The following is a 7,005-nucleotide window of genomic DNA, read 5'->3' as shown; positions in this document are numbered from 1 at the left end:
TGGGGATGCTCTGAGAAAACAGTGTGACAATGCGGGATTGGGAGAGAAGCAAATGAGGGCAGGTTGCTACGACCTTTTTTAGCCCTCTGGTGATTGGCAGGAGGAAAAGAGAATGAACTTGGGAGGGCAGGTGGACCTCACTAGGGGGCATTTGGAGGGGGAGAGAGGGAAGGAGGTGTGTGGTAATGTTAGGTCCCCAATGATGGTGACGTAGGGCAGAAGAGGAGGAACTGGGGAGGTAGCAGGTGGAAGGGGCTGGAGGTAAAGGGTGCATTTGCAGTGCTGTGGATGAGCAAGATGAAGCACTGGGATGAAAGAAAGGGGTTGTGGGTCAGAGGGACGGAGATTCTGGAGGGTAGTGATGTCTGTGGTAAGTGGCTGAGGGAGGTTGAAAGGAAAGACTGGAACAGAAGGAGAGTGTTTATGACACTTTTAGGCAATGCTTAGCTATATGGACTCAATATGAGGTAGCTTCCTATCTTCTAAAACACACATCCTACCTCTGGAATCCTTTGGAAAAAGATGGCGGGTCTCAAACACCCAGAGAGGGAAACCCTCCCATAGTAACTTGATATATTTCAGAAGTCATTGCTGGAAAGGATATTGGAGGCAGCCTGGTCCAACCTTAAGCTCAGGGAAGAATCTCCAGCACAGGTTGGAACTGCAGCATCCTTAAGAGATAACTATTCAGCCTCTGCTTATACCTCTTGGGCTTGCCGATCAGGTCGGCGGTTCAAATCCCTGTGACGAGGTGAGGTCCTGTTGCTCTGCCCCAGCTCTTGCCAAGCTAGCAGCTCAAAAGCACACCAGTGCAGGTAGATAAATAGGTACCGCTGCGGCGGGAAGGTAAATGGAGTTTCTGTTCTCTCTGGTTTCAGTCACAGTGTTCCATTGCACCAAAAGCAGTTTAGTTGTGCTGGCCACATGACCTGGAAAGCTGTCTGTGGGCAAACACTGGCTCCCTCAGCCTGAAAGCGAGATGAGAGCTGCAACCCCATAGTCGCCTTTGACTGGACTTAACCATCCAGAGGTCCTTTACCTTTTACCTTTTACCTATACCTCTAGTAGAGAAAGCCTTCCTCATCAGACTGATCCACTGTCAACACAAAACCTCCTTTCATGTAGAATACTATCTTTCAGAAAGGAAGGCTACAGAATGATGGGAACTGCAGCCACAATGGCTACTACAGGTTTTGGAAGTCTTGAAAAACACTAAAGCATTCTGCAGCAGTCAATTATCTGTTTTTCTCTTTGGCTTGATGGTATCCTAATCTCTGGATTAATTTGTAGTTTGAAACCCCCTTTGCTTCATCTTCAGAGTGCCTAATGTACACTGTGAGCCTATTCATTTTTTCAGTTTGTGTTTTAAATCTCCAAACTTTTTTGTTGTTCCTACACTGTACATTCCTGCTCTATTGCTTGTTTTAAATACTTCTATTTAAAAATGAAAAAAACCTCCACATTGTCCTAAGACAGGTAGGCAGTTTTTGTTTTGTAAGAATGAGGAAATGCTGAAAGAGGCAACTTGAAACTGTCCTTAGCGTTTGTGGTCTGTAACTGGGATGTTGTCTTTGTGGACACTGCTCTGACTGACAGACTGTAGCAATACCTTTCCAACGGCCTTTGATTTCGGCAAGATTCCCTTCAACCACTCCCGGTGTCACAACATCCCAAGGATCCTATAAATATTGGAAGCTCCTTCTTGCCCTGGAAACCTTTGAGACTTGGCCTTGCTTGTAACATTGCATCCAGCTTTCCCACATTGCTCCATCCCAGCTGAGTCATGAAGATCCTCCAGTTGTGCCTGGCAGTACTCTCTTTGCTGCTCCTGTCTTCCTCAGGTAAGGGAGAGGGACACTTGTCAGCCAATTGGAAGGGGAAGAGGAATCAAGACGTTGTTCTGTGGCCCCGCAAAGGGAACAAGCGTTTCCATCTAACTTTTATACCATAGAAGGAAACTGCCTTGGTCCTTCCATCAGAAATGGGTTTCCCCAGAAGCTGCACCCTGCACCATGCGCTGCAACTCCCATTGCACACTTGCACAGAAGTGTAGCAGCTTCTGCTCTGTTTTGAGATTTCTAAACCATTAAGCAGCTTGCAAATGCTTTTAAATAAATAAAATAAATAAAAATAGCTAGAGATGTTTCTTTAGTAGACACTGACAGCCAGACGATACTTGCATGATCAAGCACCGGTGGCCTTCTAGCTAAATTTCAGGCAGAAGCATGGCCCAGTCAGTGGTCTACCTGGCTCAATACAGTCTACACAGACTGGCAGTGGCTCTCTGGGGTGCTAGGCAAGAGTCTCCCCAAACCCTCCTTTGAGGTGATGAGTTGATGCTTGGCTGCTCCACTGAAGAGGGAAAATACTTGCTCTCTGCTGCCCCAGGGGGCAGGACTATTTGGATCAAGTTATAGATAGGTTTCAGTTGAACATTAGAAAAACCTTCTTGATGGTAAGAGCAGCTGTGGTGGGCTCTTGCTCACTGAAGAGCCATCTGTTGGGGGATGCTCATGTTCTGGATTGCCTGCATTGTTCACAGGGTGGAGTAGATGACCCAGTCAATGCCCTCCATCTTCTCCTATAAACCAATAGGAAACTCACTCGGAATCCTGGTTTCCATGTGGGCAAAACAACGTCATCCTTGCACAAAAGGGATGCTTGGGGGAGGACCTCAAACACAGCAGATATTCAAAAAATCTTAAGGGTGAGGGACTCAGGAAACCTTCTCCCACCCAAAAAAGCAGCCCACAGACTAATGAGGCCCATTGTCTATTTGTGGGGGTGGGGACTGGAGAGGAGGGTGCATGGAATGGTGTACCACGGATGAGGGCATGGCCAGCTGAGACCATGAAAAGGAGCACTCTGAACTATAAACACTTCGTTGAAGGTCCCATTTTTGATGAAGTGATTCTAAAGCAGGAATGGGGAGCAACTTCAGCTAATGGCTGAGAGGTGCTGGGAGTGGAACGCCCCAACATCCAGAGAGTCCCGGAATCCCCCATTCCTGAACTTATGTCTCCCTTTCTTCCTCTTTTGAATTTCCTCTCCTCTTCCAAGTGTACAGTAACCTATTTTTCTTCCTCTGTGTAGGATCTGCCCAGCTAATACCAGGGAATGGTCAGCAATGCAGAGACAACGGTGGTTTTTGCAGATTTAGAAAGTGTCGCTCACCCTATGTTCAGTGGGGGAAATGTGGATGGCTGAGGAGATGTTGCGTAAGGTAACTTCAGCTTACCAGACAAGAGATCAAATGAGTAGCCAGAATATAAGTGTCATCAAAGTTTTTTTAATTCTTGCTAGACTTAACCAGACGTTTCTTTAGATGTCTGAAGGCAGCCCTGTTTAGGGAAGCTTTGAATGTTTAATAGAATATTTTATTTTAATATTTTGTTGGAAGCTGGCTGCTAGGGAAACCCAGCCAGATGGGTGGGGTATAAATAATATATTCTTATTAATATTCTTATTATTACGGTATTGTGTAAAGTATGCCTGTTTGTATGCATTATTCTATGATTTATAGTTGGCCCATCAAAAAGACTTTCCCCAGGGCAACTTCCAAATGGCAATAAAATTCTATACATAAAGGGATAAAATATTAAAAGTGGTTCGTGGTGCAAGTGCGGCCTCTGGCCGTGATCCTATATAGCTCCATAGTTCCAGCCCATTTGCAAAGCCAAGATAATAACATATATAAAAATAATACAAACATTTAAAAACAATTCCCCAGATAAAAAAAACAGCTAAAAGATTGTGGAGGCCCGTCTATTGGAGGAAATGTCTCCCTGTCCCACTAACCTCAATCTTCCAACCCCACCTGCCCAATTTCTTATCTGCAACCAGTGCGAGGTCCTGGCATAGTTTATTGAGTTTATACCACTAGGAAATCTTGGAAATAACATCCTAAAACTTCCCCTTCTACTTTTTCTTTTAGGCCTATGATCCTAATTCTATTTTACCTACTCGCAATGCCCATATAGCGGGACGCGGGTGGCGCTGTCAGTTAAACCACAGAGCCTAGGATTTGCCAATCAGAAGGTCGGCGGTTTGAATCCCCACAGCGGGGTGAGCTCCCGTTGCTCGGTCCCTGCTCCAGCCAACCTAGCAGTTTGAAAGCACATCAAAGTGCAAGTAGATAAATAGGTACCACTCCGGTGGGAAGGTAAACGGCGTTTCCGTGCGTTGCTCAGGTTCACCAGAAGCAGCTTAGTCATGCTGGCCACATGACCCGGAAGCTGTACGCCGGCTCCCTCGGCCAATAAAGCAAGATGAGCACCGCAACCCCAGAGTCAGCCACGACTGGACCTAATGGTCAGGGGTCCCTTTACCCTTCACCTTTAATTCCCTTATCTTCAATTTTCCACTTTCCATTCAGTTCTGTTTTGCTATTGTGCCAAGTTGAGGTGGGACCTCTACTGCACTATATAAATGACCGCTCCCCACATCAAAACGGGGGGGGGGTGCCTTTTGTGCGGTTGCACACAGTCTCCCCCCCCCCAATCCCATGCGGTTGTAGAGCCTGGATATGCCCTCCCCACAGGCTGGACGCCTGGAGGTAGCTGCCTACCTCTGCCAGTTACCCAATCCCTCCTGGGGGGAGGGGCGTTCCCAGGAGAGAGTTGGCCAGGTAAGGGGAGGGATTGACCAGCCCACACAACAGTGGGCGGAACTTACCTGGGAGTTCTCAGTCGGCTTCAGAGCTTCTCCCACCCTGCCCTCCCTTACTTAAGCCTTCTTTTGCAGGTTAACCTCTTCTTCAAAAGTATGCAGGCGCTGCTACGTTATGGTCACTGTTGAAGGGCCAGAAAGGAACTTTCCAGCATTGGCAGGTTTTGCCTTCCCCGTAGCAAATCGTCACAACTTTGGCCGTTTCAGGCCTTGAGTGGAATCCTTTAGTCTATCTTCCCTAAATGGGGGAGGGGGGCTGAAGCGATGACCCACACCCCCCTTGTGGCAGTGATCCCAGGGCTCCCTGTTAAAGGGGTTGTTTTGAGGGGAGGCATTGGCAATAAGCCAAGTGGTTGTCATTGCTCTCCCCTGTGATGGTGGCAAAATGGGGGGGGGGGCAGGCTCTCTGCTTGAACAGATGTTCTCCAGAGCCAGCGCAATCCCCACATATTCTGGATAACCCTGATATTCCCCAGATCCTCGGCCGGGGACTGGGAGGGATAAACGCCCAATACCTAAGCCAAGGTCTTCCTACATCTGAAGTTTTCATAAAGTTGTGGCCAAATTTTAATCCCATAATACATAGTCTTGAGTCATTGTTCCACGCGGGTGTTGCCCAGGTTCGGGGGGGTCTCCACCTGTCTGCGCAATAGATACATAAAACCAATACAATATCTTCTTGTCTCAAAGTTCGTTGGCTTTACTTTCAGTAAAGTTAAAGGTAAAGGGAACCCTGACCATTAGGTCCAGTCGTGGCCGACTCTGGGGTTGCGGCGCTCATCTCGCTTTACTGGCCGAGGGAGCCGGCGTACAGCTTCTGGGTCATGTGGCCAGCATGACTAAGCCACTTCTGGCGAACCTGAGCAGCGCACGGAAACACCGTTTACCTTCCCACCAGAGTAGTACCTATTTATCTACTTGCACTTTAACGTGCTTTCAAACTGCTAGGTTGGCAGGAACAGGGACCGAGCAACGAGAGCTCACCCCGTTGCGGGGATTCGAACCGCCGACCTTCTGTTCGGCAAGCCCTAGGCTCTGTACTTTAACCCACAGCGCTACCCACGTCCCATTTCCTTTCATTACTTTCCTTTAATTGTTTTGGCTCATTGATTCCCCGTACCATCAGTTCATATTCTTCTGAGTGCTTTGCCTTCCTTTTCTCTCTATTTGATTTCGACATCTGATTCTAGGTGAAATGGGACTAACTCTGGTATTTTTCTTTTCCAGATTTATCAGGAAGGAATGATTGCTGCCTGCTTACCCAGGATCCTTTGAAAAATGGGAGATGTTCCCTCACCTTGAGATCCACTGGATCCTGCTTAATCCCTTGCTGGAGACGCCTTCTGCTTATTCCCCAAAGCATCCAGATAAAAATTAATAAATGAAGACTTCAGAAAAATTCCAACAATTGTATGAGCTTGTTCCTAGCAATAAAAGCAAAATAAAACACTCCATCCCCTCTGTTTCCTATTTTCAGGAATGAGTGCTGTTGCTTTTGAAGCCAAAATGGCACATTTCACCTATGGGCAGGAATCCCCCCAAACAGCTCCAAGAAAAAGGACTGAATGACAAAGAGGAGAAGAAAGGAGGAGGGAATGGGAATTAAGGAGAAGGAATTTTATTCAGTTCACTTTTAAAGGCATTCCAACCTTATTTGCACTTTCTGAAGCAGCAGGTGAACTGAAACAGAATGTGAATACAGTGGTACCTCAGGTTAAGTACTTAATTCATTCTGGAGGTCCCTACTTAACCTGAAACTGTTCTTAACCTGAAGCACTACTTTATCTAATGGGGCCTCCTGCTGCTGCCATACCGCTGGAGCACGATTTCTGTTCTCTTCCTGAAGCAAAGTTCTTAACCTGAAGCACTATTTCTGGGTTAGCGGAGTCTGTAACCTGAAGGGTATGTAACCTGAAGCATATGTAGCCTGAGGTACCACTGTACTTTATGCTCTGAATTTTTCAGTGCAGTTCTCCAACCACACAACTTTTTTTGGGGGGGGGGGAATGCGTGCAATTGGGGAAAGTGTGCCTAAGTATGCATATATTAATGAAAACAAATGTGCAGGGAATATTTTTATATTGGGGAATATTTATTTGCAGAAATATGTATTTTGGGCAAGGTTTCATGCAAACAGGAAATTGCCACTGAAATGTTGATTTATTTATTTTTATTTTAAAAACGCAAATTTATGTGGAAATGCGGAGAACTGGATTTAAGATTGGAAAAATTAGAAGCCAGGAGCAACCACAAGGGAGAGATTCTCCCGTCCCTAGAAGGAAGGGATGAAAGAGAGTGTCCTAGAGATGGGCATGGCTGGCTTGTTGGAGCAGAGAA

General features: G+C 46.6%; 1 long non-coding RNA gene across 2 annotated transcripts; it reads left to right on the top strand.

Moving 5' to 3' along the window:
* The first annotated feature begins 610 nt into the window (after positions 1-610).
* LOC307212023 lies at positions 611-6,117 on the top strand. 2 transcript variants are annotated; one of them, XR_013836735.1, is made up of 3 exons: positions 611-654; positions 3,094-3,223; positions 5,896-6,117. It is a non-coding gene; the product is annotated as an uncharacterized lncRNA (long non-coding RNA). The 2 variants fall into 2 exon arrangements; XR_013836736.1 differs by lacking the exon at positions 611-654 and adding an exon at positions 1,417-1,841.
* Positions 6,118-7,005: the final 888 nt, after the last annotated feature.

This window comes from Podarcis cretensis (genome assembly GCF_951804945.1).
Source record: "Podarcis cretensis genome assembly, chromosome: 3".
NCBI lineage: Eukaryota > Metazoa > Chordata > Lepidosauria > Squamata > Lacertidae > Podarcis > Podarcis cretensis.
This window is presented reverse-complemented; position numbering and strand designations above follow the sequence as displayed.